General features: G+C 46.6%; 1 long non-coding RNA gene across 2 annotated transcripts; it reads left to right on the top strand.

Annotated features, from left to right (window-relative positions):
* The first annotated feature begins 3441 nt into the window (after positions 1-3441).
* Positions 3442-13388, top strand: LOC132466342 (uncharacterized). 2 transcript variants are annotated; one of them, XR_009527831.1, is made up of 4 exons: positions 3442-3849; positions 4124-4204; positions 4315-5078; positions 12558-13388. It is a non-coding gene; the product is annotated as an uncharacterized LOC132466342 (long non-coding RNA). The 2 variants fall into 2 exon arrangements; XR_009527830.1 differs by having other exon boundaries at positions 3442-4204.
* Positions 13389-13639: the final 251 nt, after the last annotated feature.

Below are 13639 nucleotides of genomic sequence, written 5' to 3'. Positions count from 1 at the left end.
GAGTTGCTAGATTAGCTGAGGTGGAACAACGGTTGGGCCTCGTTTCGTCCCCCGAACTGTTGCCCCCAGCCCAGCGACGTAATCCAGCCCAGGATGTTCGCTCCAAACGTCGGGCTGCGGTGACCGCAGGCCCCACTTCTAGGAAGAAGGTTAGGGAGTCCGGGCTTGCCTCCAAGGTAGGCCAATAGACGGCAGAGCTCGAAAGCATGAAGTGCCTCTTCCCAGCCTTTCAGGCTGGGACTGGTGCAGGGGGGCCAGGTGCTCTTGCTCCTCCGGCAGCCACCTTGGAGCCGGAGGAAGATGTGCTTTCTCTGGCAGCGTCGGCTGCCGAGTTTGCTGAATACGAGCCGGATGGGGTCCTACAGGACGCAGCCTCCCGTGCCTCCGCAGCGTGCTCCCGTCCTTCGACCCACAGCTCTACTAGTGCTTCTGAGGACAACTCAATGGGAGCCATCATTCGTATGGCCCTGGCCAGTCTGCAGCTAGACGTGCCACAAGCGCAGCCGGCTCCGGCCAGTGCTTTCTTCAGGCGTGGCCCAGCCCCCGCCAGCTTTACCGTGCCTCCATCGGAGGAGTATCTGAGGGAATTGCATGCATGCTGGAGGGATCCTAGAGCCCACTCTCATGCAACATCCGACGGTCGGTCACTGGCAGCCATGCAGGATGCACCCAAGTTTGGCTTGGACCGCATGCCAGCAGTTGAGCCAACCATAGCCGCTCTAATTGTCTCACCTGATGAGGCTCTAAGACCGGATGCGAGGTGTCCTCGTCCCCAGTGTCGGGTTACTGATGACTTGCTCTCCAAAGCCTATGACGCAGCGGCACGCATGGGACGCATAGGCAATTCTATGTCCCACCTGATGCTCGCTCTGTCAGCATCCCTGCAGGAGGTTGCAGTGGGTGCTCCGGCCCACGATTTCAGTGACGCTTCTTTGCAGGCGTTCGCACTGATGTCCAGAGAGTTGGGGCGGGTGATGTCCACTCTCGTCCAGGCTCGCCGCCAGGTTTGGTTGGCACAGTCTCCTCTTACTGAGGCGTGCAGGAGAACCCTCCGCAGTGTTCCAGTTGAACCTGGGGAGCTGTTTGGCTCTGCAGCTCTAGAGGCGCTTGAGCGAACAGTCCAGGCCAGGAAGACTCGCGAGCATCTATCTGTGCTTCAAAGGAGTGTGCCTCCTCCTAGCAGGCCTAGAGGTTCTTCAGCTGCCCCACAGCGCAGCTATCACCCACAGGCTCACCCCAGTGGCTACCTTAGGTCTCAGCGCCCACGTCCACAGCCTGCTCAGCAGCAGGCACAGGCCTTTCGGGCCCCTGAGCGGCTGCCCTCGGGGCAGCCTCAGGTCCCATATGCTGCCCATTGCCCCCTGTGGTTCTCCTGGACAGAGGAGAGCAGCCCTCTGGGTCAGGATGCTCTCGCCCACGATTGGCCAGAGGGTCCCCTCTATGCCTTTCCACCAATCCCTCTGATTTTTCCGACGCTACAGAGGGTCCTCCAGCAGGGTCACAGACTGCTGTTGGTAGCCCCCTTCTGGCCAGGGAGAACATGGTTTCCACTGCTGCGCAGGCTCTGCAGCAGTTCACCACAGCGCCTTCCCGACAGGAAGGATCTCCTGTCACAGTTACAGGGCAAGGTCTGGCATCCCGACCCTCGTTGCCTACAGCTATGGGTCTGGCCGCTGCAGGGCCCAACCCGCTGCTGACGGAGTGCTCAGACGATGTCTGCAATACCATACTGAATGCCAGGGCGCCTTCTACCCGGGCGCAGTATGAGAATAGGTGGCAGCTATTTACGGCATGGTGTTCAGACAGGGCTGAGGACCCTGTGCATTGTTCAGTTCCAATGATTTTGGAGTTCCTCCAGTCACTCCTGGATGGCGGCCGGGCCCCAGCTACTCTGAGGGTATACGTGGCAGCCATCTCCTCCAGACATGCTCGAGTAGACAATGACACAGTGGGGGGCCACAGATTGGTGGCCCTTTTTTTGAAGGGGGCGTTGCGGTTACGACCCCCACGAGCACAGCGTGCCCCAGTATGGGATCTGCACCTGGTGCTCGATGCTTTATGCTTGCCTCCTTTTGAACCCCTGGCTCAGGTGGAGCTGAAGTGGGTCTCCACTAAAACTGCCTTTCTCCTCGCCATCGCGTCAGTGAAGTGCGTCGGGGAGCTTCATGCTCTGTCCGTGAGTGACTCATGTCTGAGGTGGAACTCGGATGGCTCAGGGGTTACCCTGTGGCCGAATCCAGCTTTCCTGCCGAAGGTTCTGTCATCGTCGAACCTCAACCGACCTGTCCGCCTGGCACAATTTGTTGCCTCGGAAGGGGAGGACAGGTTCAAACTGCTGTGTCCTGTGCAAGCTCTGAGAGCGTACGTAGCTGCGACCGCAGGCATCAGACGCTCGGACCAGCTCTTCCTCTGCTATGGTGGTCCTAGGAGGGGCTGTGCTCTCTCCAAGCAGCGATTGTCTCATTGGGTTGTGGACGTCATCACCCATGCCTATAAAGGAGGTGGTCACCCCCTGCCATCCGGGGTCAGGTGCCACTCTACCAGGGCTGTCTCAACGTCATGGGCTGCCCTGCGGGGCGTGCCCCTGGAAGACATCTGTGATGCATCACCATGTACCTTTTCCAGGTTCTACCGGGTGAACGTTGCCACTCCCCATCCGTTGGCCGTGGTCCTGTTGCCCGACTCTGCTATTCCCTCTCAATGAGGTAGGTGTTGGAGTTCCTCGTGACCTTGTTGGTATGAGCCATCCAGTGCTTAAAGCACCGCCTCTGGCGGTCAGTAAGGATGAAATAGAACGATAGTTACGTATGTAACTACGGTTCTATGAATCCTGGATGACCGCCAGAGCGCTCTGTCACTCAGAATCCTTGTGTACTCGCGAGAAGATTCTGCAGGAACAGATCCTCTGATGTCACCGGAAGATATAGGCTGTCCGGAGCTCATCAGGGGTCACAGGTGACTTTGTTGATATTAGGTACTCGAACTGCGCATGCGCGAGACGGATAAATCCAGTGCTTAAAGCACCGCCTCTGGCGGTCATCCAGGATTCATAGAACCGTAGTTACATACGTAACTATCGTTTTTCAACGCCAGATAGACATTCATGTTAATCCCTCACCGTCGGATATAGACGAAAGGAAATCAATGTCTAGCAACGGTGATGCCGTCACGTTATGCAACTATTGTCGATTGATTTGTTTGACAGATTCACCATTAAACGTGTTTCTGATGACATTTCTAGTGAGAAATGTACTTTTTCCTTGAATAATCTTCAGTCAGTGAATGTGTATGATCTTTATTAATCCTTATTATCTGAATGGGAAATGCAATATTTTAGGATCGATTCACCGTTAAACGTGTTTCTAATAACATTTCTAGCGAGAAATATACTTTTTACTTGCATAATCTTCAGTCAGTGATTGTGTCTGATCTTTAGTTTTATACACTAATCCGGCGAAACAGGAAGTAAAGTAGCGCCGCCATTGCTGAGTTGCTGGAATCACGTGACTTGCCGTGTTTTGCTAAGGAAGTAGGTGTTGGTCCCCGTAGGCGGTTGTTGCTGATGCGATAAGTTTCTCCTTTTTCTTTCGGGTTTTTTAGTGCATAAGCTGTCCAATTATGCCGGGAAGAACATGTTGTGTGGTCGGCTGTTTTAACAACAGTGTGAAAATACAGGCTTGGCTTAAAGCCGCTTGTGAAATTCACAAACCTTTGCTCCACGTTGACTGCCCATGTATACAGCCTTATGGATTGCATCGAATTCCTGGTCGAGCGGAGGACCAAGATGTGCGTCAAAAGTGGTTGAAATACATTAACCGAGATGGCTTCCAGCCAAACAAGAACACTTGGGTAAGTTTGGCTCTGACTGTCCAATCTGTTAATGCCACAGGTTGCATGCAGTGGGTGTAACATACAGTGAAACAGCGCTAGCTAAGTTTGCTAGCAATATCGATAGTCACAGGCGAAAACAAAGCTGAAGCTTTTTAACGTCAATGTTTGACGTTAAATAAGAGAAAGTGCAGAGTGCTATAGTATTTAAAGTGCTGTCTTGTTCACACTTATTTGAGAAGTACTTTTACAACCAATGCATTGCTCATTATGTATTTATCTTCATCACTCTAAGGTTTGTGGGATACATTTTCCTGACGGACGACCCACAAGAGAAAACCCCTATCCTGTGTTGATCATGGGTTATGAATGTCATGTAAGTAGGTCTCTTGGATAGCCATATTATTGCATTGCATTTCGTTGATTTAAATATGCTTGATTGTCATGTTTAACTAATGCACATCTCTCTTCTTTTTATCCCTTTAGATAACAACAGCTAGACCTCCCCCCAAAAGAAGATGTCTTCAGCCATTGCACCTGAACTCAACTACTGAACCTGAAGCTGAACCTGAAGCTATGGAAACAGATGTGGATGTTGGGAATTTGGAGAATATGCCTCTGCAGAATTGTGATGTCGGAACCCAGTGGCCAGATCTATGTGATCACAACTACAGTTTCAGCAGCGGTAACAAGCGGCTGAAGGACTGTGGCACTCAAACGGATCCAACACCGTCAGTATCAGCACATGATTTAAACAAGAAAGACTTAATATTTTATACAGGTTTATGTGCTGACAGTTTCTGGCAACTTTTGCTAGCCTTGTTAACTTTTTGCTCACAACCACTTAATACCAAATTGGCCGTCCATCAACAGCTTTTGCTTGTTTTAATGAGACTCCGTTTGAGTTTATTGTTTACTGACTTGGGTAAACGATTTGGGGTGAGTAGAAGCACGGCATCTGAAATATTTACATTTTGGAGACCAATCCTTGCCAGCTTTATGAGGAAATAGGTGATTGCTTGGTTGCCCAGGGATACGCTGAACAGAATCAGGCCCAAGTCATTTCACCAAAATTATCCTAAAGCTACATGCATCATTGACTGTACTGAGGTCTTTGTACAAAGGCCACGGAATTTAAGAAAAAGATCACAAACCTATAGTAATTACAAACATCATAACACATATAAACTCCTATACTGTATTGCCCCCAATGGCTATGTCATGTTTGTATCAAAACCTTTTGGTGGAAGGTGTTGGGAAAAATAACCTGATGAGCACATCATATGGCAGGCACATTAATATATAGTCGACTCTTGCTCTAAACCCAACGAACACATAACACAAACATGATAATATATAGTCAGGTCAAGGCCGGAGCTGAAGGCCCCATCTCCCAGGCAGGCAGATGGTGGACACTCAGACAATGCACCAGTATCATCTCCAGAACGGGAGAGCCACATTAATTTATCACACAGGAGACATTTTGAGAGCTCTTCCCCGTTAGGAGGAACCAAGAGATACCTCTGCCCATACTAGGGGCCTGAGAGCCACATTAAATTATCACACACGAGACACTTCGGGGGGGCACTCCCCGTTTTAATTTATCACACCGGAGACACGAGGAACTCTCCCCGTTACGAAGCTCTCTCAGGGCCTGGGAGCCAAAACACACAGAACCGCACACACCTCAAACGCACACACCTCAAACGCACACACCTCAAACGCACACACCTCATCGAGAGGAGGATACAGCATAAGACTGCATCACACAGGGACTCTTCACCTTCTTCTGAAGCAGACCTTCCACGGAGGCGAAGCTCCAGACGAACCATCAGCGCTGATTAGGGACTTAGACATATTCGATTTCTCACGCTTTATGACTCTGTATAACCGTTGCCACTTTACTTAATAAATCCAAGGTCCTCGTGCCGATAGACATTTATTACCTCTCCGTCTCATTTTATCTGGTCCAGTAGCTAGACAGACCGTTTTTCCCAACAAATTTGGTGACCCACGACGTGATTTTTTCTGAATTGAACACGCAACTGGGAAACGAGAGACGGAGAGCGGCACGACCTCGGGACCCCGGAGCACCGGACCGATTCCTGCAGTCTCACCTCGCGCGCGCCCAACAAAAGGTAGGCAGAACCTGTTGATAAAATCCAAACTCTGCATAGTTATATAGGAATCACATTAGGAGGTGAGACTGTGAGAGCGGTTCGCTACGGGATATCTCGTGGGGACGAATAGGACTGCATCCCAGTATTTCCCCCTAAATCCGATTGACCCTGAACGCGTGACACATCGAATATCGGCTCGTTGCATGGTGAAAGAATACCCTCGAGACCATAGGGCCTATAATAATCGGTCATAGTGATACAAGACTACCGATGGCCTAGTGATAAATGCCTGGGCCAAGAGTGGACCCGGAGGGTTGCCTGGACCGCGGGTGGAATCCAGAGGGAATAAGAAGAAAAACACTAGGGCCTATAATAATCTATCATAGTGATACAAGACTACCGATGGCCTAGTGATAAATGCCTGGGCCAAGAGTGGACCCGGAGGGATGCCTGGACCGCGGGTGGAATCCAGAGGGAATGAGAAGAAAAACACTAGGGCCTATAATAATCGGTCATAGTGATACAAGACTACCGATGGCCTAGTGATAAATGCCTGGGCCAAGAGTGGACCCGGAGGGATGCCTGGACCGCGGGTGGAATCCAGAGGGAATGAGAAGAAAAACACTAGGGCCTATAATAATCGGTCATAGTGATACAAGACTACCGATGGCCAAGTAATAAATGTGTATTAAATAATTCTATGTGGTAAGAAGGTTAGAGTCCCTTTGCAGAGGGAACCGTATGCCTGGGGCACGAGTGACACACAGAGAGACAGTGTGTGTATGCGCGAGTGAGAGAGAGAGAGAGACGGGGTGGCTGTGTGTGTGTGTAAGAGGCCCAGAGAAAAAAAAAAAAAAAAAAAAAAGAGAACAAGCATATCTGTGAGCCGGCTAAATATAGAAATAAATCATTCAATGATAACCCGGGTGTGTGTGTGCAGCGTTTCCTTGCTTTGTTATGCTCAACGCTATGTGTGCAGCGCTTGCTTGCTTTGTTGTGCTCAACGCTATTTTGCCGTGTCTGATGATTGTGGGCGCGGGACACAGAATGAGAAGTCTGTTGATATGTTTCTGTGTGCGTCTGCGAGAAAGAGGGAATCTGTGAGTGAATCAGTGGGTGTGTATGCGTGGCCCGCTCTATCTTGACCCGTTAAAACGGGTAAAGGAAAGAATAGATAGATTGATAATAATGAATAATGTCTCTCTGACGTATTGCTTCGGTCTATGGCTTAACCTGCGGACTTAGATAAATTGACAAATGACAAATAACCTTTTACGGCGTTGCTTCCATTTACTGTTGGACCCGTTACAAACTAGACCTAGATAAGTTGACAAGGATAAGTGATATCTCTTTTACTGTGTTTCTTTGAATTACTACTGGACATGTCGCATAGATAAACTACGTGTGTGCGTCTGCGGGAGACAGAACGAGAGGTCTGTTGATATGTCTCTGTGTGTGCGTTTAGAGGAGACAGAGTGAGAAAGGCTGTGTGCGTCTCTGTGCGCGTGTACGCAAGAGGTGATGTTTCTGTGTGTGCGTTTGGAGGAGACAGAATGAGAAAGGTCTGTTTAGGTGTGTGTGTGTGTGTTTGTGTGAGAAGGAGCGAGAGAGATAGACAAGGAGAGCTAAGGTCGGAGGACGATCGAGAGGGACCATTTTCCCTCTAGACAGTTGGAGGTAGCGATAGAGTGCGTGTTTTTCTAACAATGAACGGTTGTTTCAGGACCACGAGAAGGGGCTCTGTATGGTTTTCAGGCCCAGAGTGTAATCCCCTTTCCCATATGTGTAGTCCTCCCATTTGAGGTCCCCGTCCACCATATTTGAAGTCCTCTACTCCACCTCATGTTGTAGTTCCCCTCCCTAGAATTGTATGGAAGTTAAAACCTGTGAGGGTGTTTTGGTTCGGCCTGACGAGGCCTGTACCAATTTCAGTGGTCAGCTTCTAGTTTTGTGTATATAGAAATTTGGAAAGGGGGAGCAGTATTAAGTTATATATAATAAAGTGAAAAGTTATTAGTGAATGAAGGGACAGAAGGATCTTTTTGTGTGTGAGAGATAGTTATTAGGCCTTGTTCCATGATGGAGAGTTGAGGATGTTGCATTCCAGGCTTATCTGTTAACGGTCCTAGCTGCTGCTTGACCCTAAGGGGAGCGAGGAAGGGTGAGAGAGAGAGAACACATTTCCCCCCCCATTTGTCGACCTACACCATTCAGGCAGTACAGAGAGACACACTAACACACAGTACAGAGAAAGGAAATAGAGTGTGTTCAACTGAAAGCGTGTGGTGGCCATACGCCATAAAATACCACATATCCAAGGAATGCAGGTAGAGCTCTGTTGAGTTTTCAGGCTTTGATAAATTTGTAGTTCCCTGTCTGCCATGTTTGAAGTTCTTTGTAGTCTCTGTCCATAGGTTTCACCTGAACAACCCCTCTGCTGGCCGAGAAAAGGAACTACCCATGGTTTCTCTCACACCCAGCCCCCAGAGCACGCTCGCTTTCAAGGCGTTATGGCCGCACCCAACGTGGGAGGGAGACACGCAGAGAGAGAGAGAAGCCACATTCCACCCTTATCTGTTGTCTTGCACCAAACAGCACCCCGTACTGAGGAGGGAGAGAGAGCGTGTTCTCCCGAAGGAGGGAGAGAGTCACAGGGAGACACGCAGCGGATATTCACATTATGGCTAATTTGTTTTTCTTTAAGTTTAGTTTTAGTTTTGTTTTTTATTAAGGATGATGAACATCCTGACACAGTTACCATTCAGGATGAAGAACATCAAAGTTCATGAGGAGGTTAAAAGGACAATAACGTTGATACTTTAATAGGACAACAGTGATGATAATCTAATGCAATTGGACTAAAGAAGGTGTTGCTATTAACTAAGTGATTCATATTATTTTCACACAGGAAAGAATAATTGAATAAATATGGATATGATAAAGAAGGAGAATAATAATAAAATAAAATAAAGTAATCTTGATAAACTGATTACAAGTAGGACTACACCTATTACAATATGGGGTGTATCTCTTTGGTCAAGGATGACAGGTGGATTGAAGCCACATCTGCTGGGAAGGGGTCCTACATGCTATGTTGTCAATTTGGATTCGGAAGTAGTGGTTTTAAGTGATTCAACATTTGCATGTTGGAGCGTGGGTTTACCATTCAAATGCCACTACTGCTGCTGCAATAATTTTAGCTCTGATAAATTACCTTTTGTTTTATAATTTCCCTGATGTGTATCCAATACGCACACACTTGGCTGCATAGAACAGATGGGGCTGAAGACTCTGTCTCCATCCCTCCACTTTGCGATCTATACCACCATATAGGTGGGGATTGATTGTATCCCAGGTATGGCATCCTGCAGCGAGCCAGTATGGAAGGCTGGTTAGCCAACGACGGGTAAGATCCCACCTTGACACCCGGGACGACCTAAGGCAGGCACAGTCACGATTACTTGGCAGAGTCGCTGTGGACACTGGCTTACTTGATCATGAAGTCACGAGCTGCAACAATCATAGGAAGTGCCGGGTGGGGTGTAGGGTGGAGGAGGAACAGGAGTCAGATATGTCAGCTCTGGCAGCAGAGGTGGTCTTGGAACGGGGCATGTCGCGTTTTATTTTATTTTACCTTTGTGGTATAGAAGGCCACTAACGCATGTACGTTTTTCGGTTTAGTGCATGACTTTGGAACAGCGTGGTCTCCGGCGGCTGATGGTAAACCCACCCATATTGGGCTTTGGTTTTGGACATACTGGTTTCGATTTCCCTTCCCAAAAGATTGGTTTTAGTTTGCTGATGGTTAAGGTTAGACGTTTCGACGTTGGTTGCACCAACGGCGTTCTTAGATTTGCTTATCATTTAATGTGCATGGTTTTGACCATTGCCCAAGGGGGGAGGTATTGAGGAGAATTAAAAATAATAATAATATATATATATAAAAAATAATATAATAATAATAATAATAATAATAATTAGAAAACAAGGTTTTTCTTCACCATACTTGCAAACAATGATTGACATCCAGCTAAATGAGTGTGAAATACAGTGTTCAACAGATGGGTAGAAGCAGTCCCATCAAAAGACCAAAGTGCGACTACAGTAATCAAGTTTCGGACTAGAGAAGTCATGACAAGGTTTGGAATTCCGTCAGAAATAAGCTCAGACAAAACGTTTATTCAGAGAACACTCAAACAAGTGATTCAACATTTGCATGTCAAATAAAGACTAGATTACGCCCCAATCCTCAAACCACAAGGTATGGTGGGGAGAGGAATGGGACGCTTGAGACGAAGATTAACAAAGTTAAATTAGAGTACTAAATTAAAGGACTAATGCACTACGACTGACACTAATGAGTTATCGCATGAAAACTAACAGAACGACGCATCTAACCCCGCATGAAATGCTTAAGGGTCGACCCATGCCTTCACTTAACATTTGAGGGTCCCAAAAGGGACTTCCATTAGAGTAATTAGAAATAGAATTAAGGAAAATATGTTTGAACATCTAACTGTTGCACATAAGTTTGTAATTCCAGCAAGAGAAACACAAAGTTCCAGGGCCAGAGGAGGAGCCAGACACGCCCGGAGCCGACGAACTACCCAAGAATGATGCAATCAAATTTTGGCAGGGTTTGAATCAGTCCTGTTTTGGTGGTCCACTATTAACAAAAATGTTGATTGGATAAATAATATATACTATAATCAGCAACGTTTTGTCAATTTTTCCACGGATAAGGTCAAGGGACTATATAGATATAGATATGCTATTGGCAGAGCACGGAGGGGTGTGTGGGATGATGAAGACGACATGTTGTACTTTTATCCCCAATAACACAGCACCGGATGGGTCGGTGGCCAGGGTGCTGGCAGGGTTACAGTCCCTCAGATTAGAGTTGGCAGAGAGCTCCGGCATTAATGACCCCTTCACAGGATGGATGGAGAGCCCAATGAGCGATGGGCGCTACAGGTGCAGCAGGTGCCATCCAAGCTTACCTGGGGATCGAGTATACACCGGAGAGTTTGGACGAGGGACCGCCAGAGGGGCCCGACCTGATCCGGCTGGAGAACATGATGGAGCTCGGGGATACACACGGGCGAGATTCCAGGGGCCTTGATTGCCCGTTTATCAGATGAGGTCCTGAGCGCAGTTGAATAAAAGGGTCTAATGCTCAGGTGGCGCCTTGCGTCCACCTGCCCGTGATGACGCTCAGGACTATTCCGTGGTTTCAGTTGTTCCCGTGCCCCGGGCCTACCCCGAATACCCCATGCGTGTGATTGCTTATTGTTACACGACCAGCTAACTCCTCCTCACATCCTTAGTGTGTGGTCATCTAGGGATGGGTTGAGGGGGATTGCCATTCGTTGTTTACCTCATATCTTTCTGATATTATTATTATTATTTAGGGACACGTTTCATGGTTACATTTCTTTCCTGTGATTGTTATTGTGTAGTGTTTGTGTGATTGTTGCATTTTGTTTATATCATTATTGTTTACTGTTAGTTTTGTTGTTGCATTTTGTTGTTGTTGTTATGGTTTGGTGTTGGTTTTGTTGTGTATCATCTGCTGCCAGTATTGTTGGTATTGTCTGCTCGCGATGTAAGGCCGGGGTGGATGCCACCCCCTAGGTGGGGTGTGTATGGCATACCCATGTCTGAAGCATGGGTAGCGTTTCTCCCACGTGGTTCCCCATACACCCGGTCCAGCGAGTTGTTTTAGTCCCATGCTCATGGTTGTTTGTTTTTATGATCATTTTGCCTTCTTTCTGTTATTTCTAATGGTGTTATAATGGTAGTCCCGTGCTGGAGTCCTATCCCTCATACCCCAAATGAGTAAAAGTCGTCTTGCGACGACTTGAGGGGGATATGTTGGGAAAAATAACCTGATGAGCACATCATATGGCAGGCACATTAATATATAGTCGACTCTTGCTCTAAACCCAACGAACACATAACACAAACATGATAATATATAGTCAGGTCAAGGCCGGAGCTGAAGGCCCCATCTCCCAGGCAGGCAGATGGTGGACACTCAGACAATGCACCAGTATCATCTCCAGAACGGGAGAGCCACATTAATTCATCACACAGGAGACATTTTGAGAGCTCTTCCCCGTTAGGAGGAACCAAGAGATACCTCTGCCCATACTAGGGGCCTGAGAGCCACATTAAATTATCACACACGAGACACTTCGGGGGGGCACTCCCCGTTTTAATTTATCACACCGGAGACACGAGGAACTCTCCCCGTTACGAAGCTCTCTCAGGGCCTGGGAGCCAAAACACACAGAACCGCACACACCTCAAACGCACACACCTCAAACGCACACACCTCATCGAGAGGAGGATACAGCATAAGACTGCATCACACAGGGACTCTTCACCTTCTTCTGAAGCAGACCTTCCACGGAGGCGAAGCTCCAGACGAACCATCAGCGCTGATTAGGGACTTAGACATATTCGATTTCTCACGCTTTATGACTCTGTGTAACCGTTGCCACTTTACTTAATAAATCCAAGGTCCTCGTGCCGATAGACATTTATTACCTCTCCGTCTCATTTTATCTGGTCCAGTAGCTAGACAGACCGTTTTTCCCAACAAAGGGCCAGTGATAATTTCATAACAAAGAACAGTGGTTTTGTTCATCACCTGATCCCTGGTGATGAGATTTTAGCAGATTGCGGATTCACCATCATGGATATATTGCCTCCAGGAGTGAGTCTAGCTCTTCCTGCATTCACACGTGGACGTAAGGAGCTGTCTGAACATGAGGTGACATCCACGCGACGCCTAGCGAATGTCAGAATTCACATTGAGCGAGCAATTCGAAGGCTGAACAATTTTAAGATTTTGTGTAATGTTATGTGTGGTAGGGTGCAAAGTGTTGATGAGATTGTAAGTATTTGTGCAGGGTTATGTAATTTGCAACCTCAGTTAATCCGTAACAGTACTGAATGAAGAAGAAACACCTGAACTGTGTACAGTATACCAAATATTAATTTGTATTTCAACAGAAAAATCAACAGAGCAAACAACAGTTTCAGACAACAATGTAATTAGTTAAAATGTACAGGTTTAAACTGTGAACAAATGTCAAACTCTTTATGTGTATTACCGGTAAGTTGTCATGTGAAAGCACATTAAAGAGCACATTATAGAGCACATATGTAGAGCACATATGTATATGTATATATATGTGTATGTGTGTATATGTGTGTGCATGTGTATATGTATATATATGTTTATGTTTACATTTATTTATTTATATTTATATTAATCCTCTATACAGTTCTCTACATTTATCTTTTATTTTACTTGAATCCTGTTTTACTTCTATTATTATCTCTTTCTATATTAGCTAAGGGTTTATTGTTTACTGTTTTTGTTTACTTTTTATAGTTAGTTAGTTAAGAGTTTATTGTTTATCTTATATTATTATTATTATTATTATAATTATTGTTTACTGTTTATTTATACTTATATATATATTTATATTTTACTTTTTATAGTTATCTAAGAGTGTATTGTTTATCTTATATTGTATATAATTTAATATTGTGTTGTGTTTCTTTCTGTAAACTACTGGACAATCAATTTCCTTGAGGGAGTCATCCCAAAAGGATCGATAAAACCTAATCTAATCTCTAATCTAAAGTGTAATAGCTACTTGAGCCCACAAACTTTC

Source organism: Gadus macrocephalus, chromosome 10 (assembly GCF_031168955.1).
Source record: "Gadus macrocephalus chromosome 10, ASM3116895v1".
Lineage (NCBI taxonomy): Eukaryota > Metazoa > Chordata > Actinopteri > Gadiformes > Gadidae > Gadus > Gadus macrocephalus.
Note: the sequence above shows the minus strand (reverse complement) of the source record. Positions and strands in the feature narration are given on the sequence as shown.